Source organism: Monodon monoceros, unplaced genomic scaffold, assembly GCF_005190385.1.
Source record: "Monodon monoceros isolate NGI ecotype Baffin Bay Population unplaced genomic scaffold, NGI_Narwhal_1 Super_Scaffold_13, whole genome shotgun sequence".
In the NCBI taxonomy this organism is placed as follows: Eukaryota; Metazoa; Chordata; class Mammalia; order Artiodactyla; family Monodontidae; genus Monodon; species Monodon monoceros.
In genome coordinates, this window is record NW_021703769.1 from 73474164 (window position 1) to 73484539 (window position 10376).

Below are 10376 nucleotides of genomic sequence, written 5' to 3' on the forward strand. Positions count from 1 at the left end.
CACCCTCTCCATGATATCTCACTGAATACCCAGCTGAGTTAGGTGTTATTATAACCACGCTGGGAGGGAAGCTAGCACAATCAAGGGAAGCTTCTGCAAAAATAATTTTTGGGCATTTGTTCACCCACAGGACTGCAGCTGGAGAGGTTGAGGCATTGGGCTAGGGTGTCCCAGTAGTAAATGGCTCTAAACCGTGGTGGGTCTGACTCCCAGGCATATGCATATTTGGGATTAGGAGACCGGAAGCAAATTAGAGGAAATGGCCTCAGGGTAATGGAGATGTTTCCAGGCAAAATTCAACTTCAGTGAGATTTCTTTTCTCCCTCTAAAACCAGAGAGTTTTAGACCCAATGAGTGACCCCGTGTCATGGTCACACCCTGAAGCCTGTCATCACACAGAAGTGCTGCACTCATGCAATCCTGCACTAAAATCCCACCCTGTGCCCACTGCTTTCCTACTCTCAATTCCAACCAAACAGATTCTCCAGCCACCAGCAACCCCTCTTTCCCTCCCCAGTATTTCAGCCGTTCCATGCCCTCTTGAGTTACTTCTCTACCCTTCCTGGTTACTCGAGACCTGCTTACTCATTTATTTCAAACACATTCCCAGTAGTGGCCCTGATTCACACACACTCATAGACATGGTCTCCCACTGTGCCCCCAGTTTGGCAATCCCCACCTCTGAATCAATCCCACCCAGGCAAGAGAGGGCACCTAGGGAAAACCATATCACCCCAAAGCTTGGGGACATTACCAATTGGTGGTGTATAATGTGAGCTGGATCCTTCATTCTACTCAAAAACACTGTTCCATGTCTCTAATCAGCTCCTCTCCCCAGAGATGTCCGAGGTAGACCAGAAGTCCATAAACACCCCTCAGTCAGATACAGAAATTTGTGTGTGTATATCATTAGGGTATTTTTTCTGGGGGAAAGACCCATAACTTCCCTCAGATTCTTAATGTGGTCAGTGACCCCCAGATTTTAAGAACCTGCCTGGCATATGTTAGATGTGCAAAAACATAAGCAGCTGAATATTTATTGCAGGCCAGCTGCTTATGAAACAAGTGGTGCCAAGGCACACAAGGTTGATGGAGCTCTCCGCTTGCTCGCATATCTTGATGGAAGATAGAAAACTCTGGACTAAAGCCAACATGCTTGTATGAATGAAGGTTGAACTGATGTGAAGGGACGGAACTAAATAGAGTCTGCCTCCTGAGTAAATTCTCAGGCCTAAAAGGAGCACACCAACCACTTAAACTACATACACAGAGATTAAAGGACCCATTGACAGAGTCGTCAATTACCATGTGCCCAGAGGCTCCCAGAGGGATGAGTGACCTCCCTCAATCAATGACTGCCATCTGTCTACATACCATTTGCCCCCAATCCAGCTAGTAACACCAATGAAATTATACCTCAGTGGCTGTGTAGTCTGTTCACCAGGGGATCTGGGTTTTATTACCCCTGTTACCAAGAAGCAAATCAATTCTCGACTTTAAAATAAGAAATTTCTCTTGGATGGCTCCAAAAATCTTTCCTAAGCATAAAATTCAGTTAAACTACAAACAACATTTTTTAAAAGAGGTTTATTTGTATATTTGTTTGTTTAGCAAACAAAGGAAGGAGATTGATGTATTTCTGTTCGTAGGTCACCAAGGATTTTGATTCCAGATACATTTTTCATTCATCAGCCATGGCCCAGAAGATATGGAGCTCTGACTGGACTGTTACCTTTGCTCCTGTTAAAAACCTCTCGCATCTCAGCCTAATCCATCACCAAAGTCAAAAATACTTGGCCATCCTGGGACTTCCCTGGTGGTCCAGTGCTTAAGACGCTGTGCTTCCAATGCAGGGGGTGCAGGTTTGGCTCCTGGTCAGGGAACTAATATCCCTCATGCCATGCAGCCAAAAAAAATAAGTACTTTGCCATCCAAATATCTTCTTTGGTGAAATGTCTGTTCAAATCTTTGGACCAGTTTTTAAAAATCAAGTTGTTTCTTATTGTTGAGTTTTGAGAGGTTTTTTTGTTTTTACTAAATTTATTTATTTATTTCTGGCTGCATTGGGTTTTCGTTGCTGTGCAGGCTTTCTTTAGTTGGGGCGAGCGGGGCCTACTCTTCATTGTGGTGCGCAGTCCTCTCATTGCGGTGGCTTCTCTTGCTGCAGAGCATGGGCTCTAGGCACATGGGCTTCAGTAGTTGTGGCATGCTGGCTCAGTAGTTGTGGCTCACGGGCTCCAGAGTGCAGGCTCAGTAGTTGTGGCGCACGGGCTTAGTTCTTCCCAGACCAGGGCTCGAACCCGTGTCCCCTATATTGGCAGACAGATTCTTAACCACCGCACCACCAGGGAAGTCCCCTGAGAGTTCTTTATGTATTCTGAATACAAGACCTTTATAAGAAATATGGTTTGCAAATATTATTTTAATTCTATTAAGAATGTTTTATGCAGAAGAAAAGCTTTAATTTTAACAAAGTCCAGTTTATTATTACAAAAAATACTTGGAATTCGTCAAGGAAAACCCGGGGTTCATCTTTCTCCAGAGGCTTTGCCAATCTACTTAATCTTCCAGAAACAGAGAGGTAGAGACTTCACTCGTATAAAACCCTGAACATTACAGCAGATACTGGAATTGTTATTTGGTTTTTTAAGTGAGATATAATTGGCATACATCATTATGTTAAGTTCAGGTGTACAACATAATGATTCAGTATTTGTATGTATTATGAAATGCTCACCACAGAAGTCTAGTTAACATCCATCACCATACAGAGTTACAAATTATTTTTTTGTGATGAGAACTTTTAAGATCTGCTCTCTTAGTAACTTTCAAACATACAAATAGTATTATTAACTATAGTCACCATGCTGTACATTGCATTCCCATGACATTTGTTTTATAGCTGGAAGTGTCTACCTTTTGACCACCTTCACCCATTTCTCCCACCAGTGCTCACCTCTGGCAACCACCGATCTGTTCTCTGTACCTATGATTCTGGGTTTTGGTTTTTGTTTTCAGATTCCACATATAAGTTGTCGTATAGTATTTGTCTTTTTCTGTTTGACTTATTTCACTGGAGGTTTTGTTTGTTTGTTCGTTCACTTATTCTTTTTTCCCAACTTTATTGGCAATATTAATGACAAAAAAATTTGAGAATCTAAAGTATACAGTGTGATAATTTGATATATGTATACATTGTGAAAGGATCCCACTGGAGTTTCTTTTTAAAGGAAAAAAAAAAAAGACAGAATCCATCCTTTCCTCCACTTCAAGGATGCATAATATAAGGGGAGAAAAGATTATGACAAGGGGGGATAAATGAAAGGGGAGAGACCACGCCGCTGTGTGTGCTGAAGGCCTGCCTTGTGTGCCAGCCACTGCCCACACAACAGCCTAGACTCACCACTTATTAGCTGTGTGATTCTGAGCAAGTTACCTAACTTCCCTGGGTCTCATCTGTTTCCCCAGTTGTAAAACAGGAAGGATATCCATAATACTACCTCATGAAGTTGCAAAGATAAATGCATGTGAATCACTTAGCACAGGGCTAGGCATATAGTCAGCACTGTGGAAATAAACAAAGATCATCCAAGTGAGGACAAGCAAAGGTTGTATATTCAGTTTGCTATTGCAAGTGTTGGCTGAAAACAAAACAAAAAAGCACAACCTAAAAGTTGAATATTATGTTTTATTTGGCAGACAAAACTGAGGACTTAAGCCTGGGATGCAGCCTCTCAGACAGCTCTGAGAGATTGCTCAGAAGAGGTCAGGGAGGAGCCAGGATATATAAGAGTTTTTGCAACAAAGACCAGGTGGTCAGAGCATCAAAAGATTACTGTTAATTAAAGAAAATCAGGCACCTCAAGTTAAGGAATTTAGCGCTTTTCTATATATGGGAAGATGCAAACGTCTGGGCTCATTGAAATCATTCCTCTGATATGTACCTCAGCTAAATGGGGCCAGTATCCTGTGTTTTCCCATGCTGAGTCTCCTCAGGTGCACTGTTTGGGGGCAGCTGCAGGGGCTGATGGCTTGATTGGGGGGCGGGGGCATCCTGTTTCCACCCTGAGTTCCTTCAGGGCTCACCATTATGGGCAGCTGTGATGTGATGGCTTGATGGCTGCAATATCCCTTGTTTACCAATAAGGCAGGCAACATTCTCTCACTCAGAGGAGTCAGCCACCATTACTTGTGTTTGGCAGAGACTCAAAGGCAAGCAGTGGAGAGGGAAAGCTTTATAGTGGAAAAAGGGAAGGCTTCAGATATGCCCTGATTGGAGGCTGTTGGCCTGGGGAGAGCAGGGGCAAAATAACTAGTAGTCGAGCGGTTAAGGGAACGTATTTGGCTTCCTATGATTGGTCCTACATTCGGACCTAAGTGGGGACAGAAACTAAAGAAGCTGGTAATTGCCGACTAAATCCTGACCATTTTGAGCCGCCGGCAGCAAGGGCTATGGTTGGGCTTCCCAGATTGGTTGCTGGAGAGGTTGTGGGTCAGAGTTGTACAGTCACAGATGGTTTGGCCATTGTTTGTATTTCAGCCTCTCATCACTCAATAAATATTGGTTATTATTGCTGTTATTACAATTTTGAGAACTAAGAAAGAGTACTAGTTGGTAGAAACATACATCAAAGCAGGTCCGCCTGTCCAAGAGACGTAGGTCACCCCCTCCAGGCCAGGGCCCACTCCGCTGACCACAGCCTCATCAGAGAGCAGCAGTGGCTTCCAAAGCGGGTGCGCAAGACAACCCACTAGGGCACAGAAATAAAATATTAGAACGCCTATGTACTGTTAACTAAAATGAGAAAGAAATCTACTCTACAGCTCTGGTATTTAATATATACGATGACAGAGATGCACGTATATAATTTCTAAATGATGATACATAGGGAGTTCGCTGGCAGCCTAAGAGTTAGGTTTCCAGGCTCCCGCTGCCGTGGCCTGGGTTTAGTCCCTGGTTGGGGAACTGAGATCCTGCAAGCCACGCAGCACAGCCAAAAAAAAAATTGAAAATAAAGAAATAATGATACATATAATGGGCATGTGCCTTTCATATCTTTTCCTGGTAGGATCTGCCATGAAAAGGAAATACTTGCCCAGTGGCCGAGTTGCATGGCAGCCCTGGGGTTGTATTTTTCCCTAGAATGCTCCCTTTCTGCCAGAAGTTGGATTCCTTCTAAAACTCAAAGACCCTTATAAGGCCATTTCAGCAACCCAGTCCTTTGTGGAGTCCTATCAGAGAGCCTAAACATACACAGCTTTTTATCAACAAATTACCCGCAAATTTATCTACAAATCTACAAAGTATCCAGTCCTTGACTTATTCGTTAATTGAACATTTATTGAGCACTTGCTGTGCGCCACTGTGTGCAGGGTATGGTAGACACATGTTCCCTGCCCTCGGGAGCTTACCGTCTAGCAGAAGAGGCAAATAGTAAACAAATCGTAACACCAAAATTATTAAATTGCACTTAGGAGAAACGACAGGGCCTAATGCTGGGGGGCGGGCAGGGGCGGGTGGTTGCTGTTTGTTCATAGAGTCATAGGGCTTCAGGGGGCCAAGTCCAAGGAGCCGCAGGGGGAATACCCTTCCCTCCGCCCTGCTGCTGGACCCCTTCTCATTCTCACCCAGGGACTCCCACACTCCTCCCAAGGACAACTCCCTTGCTGGGGAATGCCTGGGCCCTGACATTCTTCTCAAAGATAGATGAACCTTACCCTAGTCCTTCACATGCAGGAGCTCCTATTGTATTTAAGTATGCAACTTTTCTTAACTTAATTAACATTTATAGCAGCCAAAAGAGCTGCCATTTTTCTAAGTGGAAAAAAGAGAGACACACAGAGAAGGAGCAAGGAAGGTGACTTTTCACTGTCTGTTCATGGCTCGTTATTATTATGAGTAAAACTCATAGGACCAGTGCTTGCTTTGGCTTTGGAGTGAGGGTGTAGAGGAGAGAGGCCAAGAGACTGGATTCTCCCCGTCGTGGGCCACACGGATGCTGTGTGATGCTGGTCAGCAGGACCGCGGCCTGAGTGGACTAGGCAATTCAGAAAGAAAGGGGATGACCAGGGGCTGGAATCATCCATAAGAGGGGTGGCAACAAAGCCCTCACTCCCTGACCTCCCCTCAGCCTCCACGCCAGCTCTAGTCCCACCTGGCAAGTCCTGTTCCAGTTAAGAAGAGCAGATGTGGGTGCTCGGGATCAGAGGAGGGCAAACTGGAGGCATTTGTTCGACCATTGAACCCCATCCTCTTTTTCAAGGACTAGAACTCTGCTTTCTCCGTCCACAAACTGACCTCCACACCGGAGCCGTATTAAATGTGTATTCACACACTCCGCGATGCCTTTCTTGTTACATACGCCAACTACAGAATGGCACTTGCCATCTAACTCTACAAGGATTAAATTCTGAGCTGCTGTAGCTGCTGACCTTCAACGCCCCCTGAAAGGAGTTCAAGGTGGAGATCAGAAATGAGGCACTCTGTGCTCTGGGAAAAACTGGCAGAACAGGTCTTCAGATAGATATTTTCAGGAGAAGGTTTTATGAGCCCAATTCTTGCAATTCTCCTCGTATCTAGTAAAGCACTAAAATCCTTCATGGTGACAGTCTCCTCATGACTAGCAGTAACCTTCACAAGACTAGCAAAAACCTTCTGCAAAAAAGATAAGAGCTTGATTTCATGTACTCCCCCTTCACCAAAATCACATATATACTGACCTTCCCCCCACCTCTTTGGAGCGGTTTCTCAGAGCTATCTGAAATGCTGTCTCCTGGACTATAGTCTTCATTTTGCCCCAAATAAAACTTAACTCACAACTCTCAACATTGTGCATTTTTTTTCAGTCGACACGTATCTGCTGGTCGACAAGGTACAAGAACCTCTCTCCAATGGGTGGTGGCTTGACCTCAAGACTAGCTCTGCTGGGTGCTTTCATGAAGCTTCCAGAGGTAACCCTGGAAACTACAGCTTCCTGGGTTATTTTGCTGAATGCAACAACTTGTTTGGAGGAAACACCCAGGGAGGCATAATTTTTAATAGTTCATGTGGAACAGCCCAAAACATTCTGCAAGTACTTCGGAAAAGAACGAGGTTACTAGAGTTCTCATGGTGCAGGTGGAGTTTCTGGAATAAATAGAAGTTTATGGGATTTTTGTCTTGGCAGTGCTTAACTCCATGGCCAAGGACATGAAAACCAATTGTTCCCCAGTTCTCCAGGCTCCTGGGTTACCCTCTCCTTTAACATCCTCCATCGCAGTTGCTGTAGGAAGTCCAACGCCCTCCCCCACTCCTTCTAAGGGTAAGATTCCCTGGGTTTGCTCATTTCACATGGCCAGCCTTGTAATCTCGTGCTCATAACCCTTTGTTCCTCAGTCAATATTTTTCCATGCTCCATGTTGCCATGTTGCCATTTTTTCTCAACCAAGGGAGTAGGTCCCTGTATTAGTTTTCTATTGCCACTGTGAAAAATGACCGTAAACAAAGAGGTTTAAAACAGCACAAATGTATCCTACAGCTCTGTAGATCAGAGGCACAACATGGGCCTCACTGCACGAAGGTCAAGGTATTGACAGGGCTGTCTTCTTCCCTGGAGGCTCTAGTTCAGAATCCATTTCTTTGCTTTTTCTGGCTTCCAGAGGCTGCCTGCATTCCTTGGTTCATGGCCCCTTCCTCCATCTTCAAAGCCAAGAATATCAGGCTGAGCTCTTACACTGCCATCTCTCTGGTTCTCTGACCACAGACAGAAAAGATTTTCTGTTTACGAGGACTCATATGATTTGACTGGCCCCACCTGGAAAATCAAGGACACTCTCCCATCTCAAGGTCTTTAATCTTAATTGTACCTGCAAAGTCTCTTTGCCAGGTAAACTAATACATTCATGAATTCTGGGGATTAGGGTGCTGACATCTTTGTGGGGTGGCGGGAAGCATTATTCTCCCCCATCACAGTCCCCTCCCTCATGCCCCAGGCACCTCCAACTCAAAGCATGTATGTAAGAGATTTTCTGTACGAGCAGAGTGTATCATGGGGATTACAACAGAGAACGGAGAAAAGTAAAACTCAGTATTAACTATCCATGGGCCTAAAACTCTTTGGCACTTCCCTGTCACAGGGAATCCCTTAACTACCACCTTGCTCCTTGGCCCTGGTCTTGGTGAGAAGAATCCCACCACCCACCCCGAGAGCAGCATTTCCCAAACTTCAGTCATTGACACTCAGAGTCAGCTAGCTCTCCACTGAAACGTGGGACACAGCTATACTCCTCTTCCTGGTCTCCCCTGGCAGTTAGGTATGAACATGTGAGTAAGTTTTAGCCAACGGAATATGAGCTGAAGTAGTGTTGCCACTTCTGGGCCAGGAACTTTAAGACATTCTGAAGAACCTGAAGATGGCAATGCAACCTCGATCAACCAGGTGATGATGAGACCCAAAGTGGTAGGAAGAGCCTCAAGATTAAAGGACCCTGGGGACCCAAAACACTACATGGAGCAAATCCACCTGCTAACCAGAAACGGCTCTCCTGTATTGCGAAGAAAATAATAAACTTCTTGTACTTTAAGCCACTGAATTTTGGGGCTCTGTTCATTGCAACCACTTAGCCATCGCTAATGGATATGTTTACCAATCTTTTAATGTTTACGTACCAACGGTATTATTATGTACATCATTTTTTAACTAAACAAACTCACTTCTCTTTTCAGTTAGCTACTGAAATAATAGCCACAAAATAAAAAAGCAAATTTTATGAAGTCATTACAATGTGTCATGTCATGCTTTTAATATACGTGTTTTAACTTATTTAATGTTTTACAGGCATTAACTCATTTTAATCCTCGTAAGAGCCCTATAACATAGATACTATTATTATCGTGCCTATTTAACACATGTGGACACTGAGTCACAGAGACATTTAGTAACTACCAAGGTCCCTCAGCTCATACGTCGAAGAGCCAGGATTTGAACCAGGTAGTTTAACCTTAGACTTCATGCTCTGAACCATTATAGGCTGCTGCCTTTTCTCATGGGTTTGTTATGAAAACTATATTTGCTCAAAATGCACATTAAGTGATTAACTTTTTTACAAAATATGGCCCACCCACAGACCACCTTATTTTTCTCAGATTCCATTAGGGATATGGGCATCACACTTTAGCAAACACGGCCCTGAACAAACTGAAGAAAACCTCGCAGATGACTCTTTTTCATCTTTACTATACACAGGGGACCCAACTCCAGGGGGACGAGATAGACTAAGGGCAGCCTTCGTGGTGGAGGTGGGGCTGGGTGTCATTCACAGGATGCTGTGCACAGGGTTTTGGGGGAGGCAAGAGGGGAGTGGCAGCAGGCATTGAGGGAGTGGGCAGAACCAATAGCAGGTGATGGAGGAAGTCCAGGCAGGCTGATGAAACATGGCACCCAACGAACCATGATAGGTCCAGTAACAGGTAACTGAGTCCCAGATCACGTTGGGGCACGAAATATGCAAGGATCTGATCCATACCATATGCGTCTGTCATCAGGTCTTAGATTCCTGGCCAAAGGTTAGGGGATCAGGGATCTGACTACTTCCCTGGGAGAGAAGACTGACCAAGAAAAAGAAGGACACCTGAGTTAATGGCTACCAGGCAGGGATCAGAGAGAGAACCAGGGGGCAAGGAGAGACTTTGACCTGGGGATCTGGATGGGCAGCGTGGCCCACCAGATGCGCAGAGTCCCTGAGTGTTATTCCATATCATCTCCCTATGTCCTGGCCTCCCAATGACAGCTCAAAGCCAGGCTGGCTCCCAGATCGGAGAAAGGGGTGGAATCTTTGGGTAGACATCAAACATCTATAACTGGGAGGAGACAGGCTCTGTCAGAGAAACCAGTGGGCAGAGCAGGTCCCTCCCTCCTCCATCATACAGTCAGCTCCAGAGTCCTCTATCATTAACCCGCATTTTCAGAATGTCATTGCAAAATTTGCAAGTAACACTTTTCTTTATTGATCTGTTTGCCTAGAAGGACAAGTAAGTTGAAGGTATCTCAAAGGAAGAAAAGGAAAGCCAGAACAAAGACTGGAAGTTAAGAGTGATGAACCAAATCCAAGCATCTTGTGGACTTGGGGGAAATGTATCTGTATAATTGCATAATGGCAATCAATATGTTCATCCACACACATTAATAAATGAGATGAACAAATAAATTATACCAAAGTGCTATTTTCTTCATACCCAGAAGATGGTTTATGCTTTAATAGGATGGTGGAAATAAGATTGCCCATCCTCTTCATCCCAGAACTGGAGACGCTCAAGCAACTTTACTCATTTTTCTGTTATTTTCAGCCTTAGATGGGTTTAGAGAAATCCGCGATGATATACTGTTGCCGAAATTTGG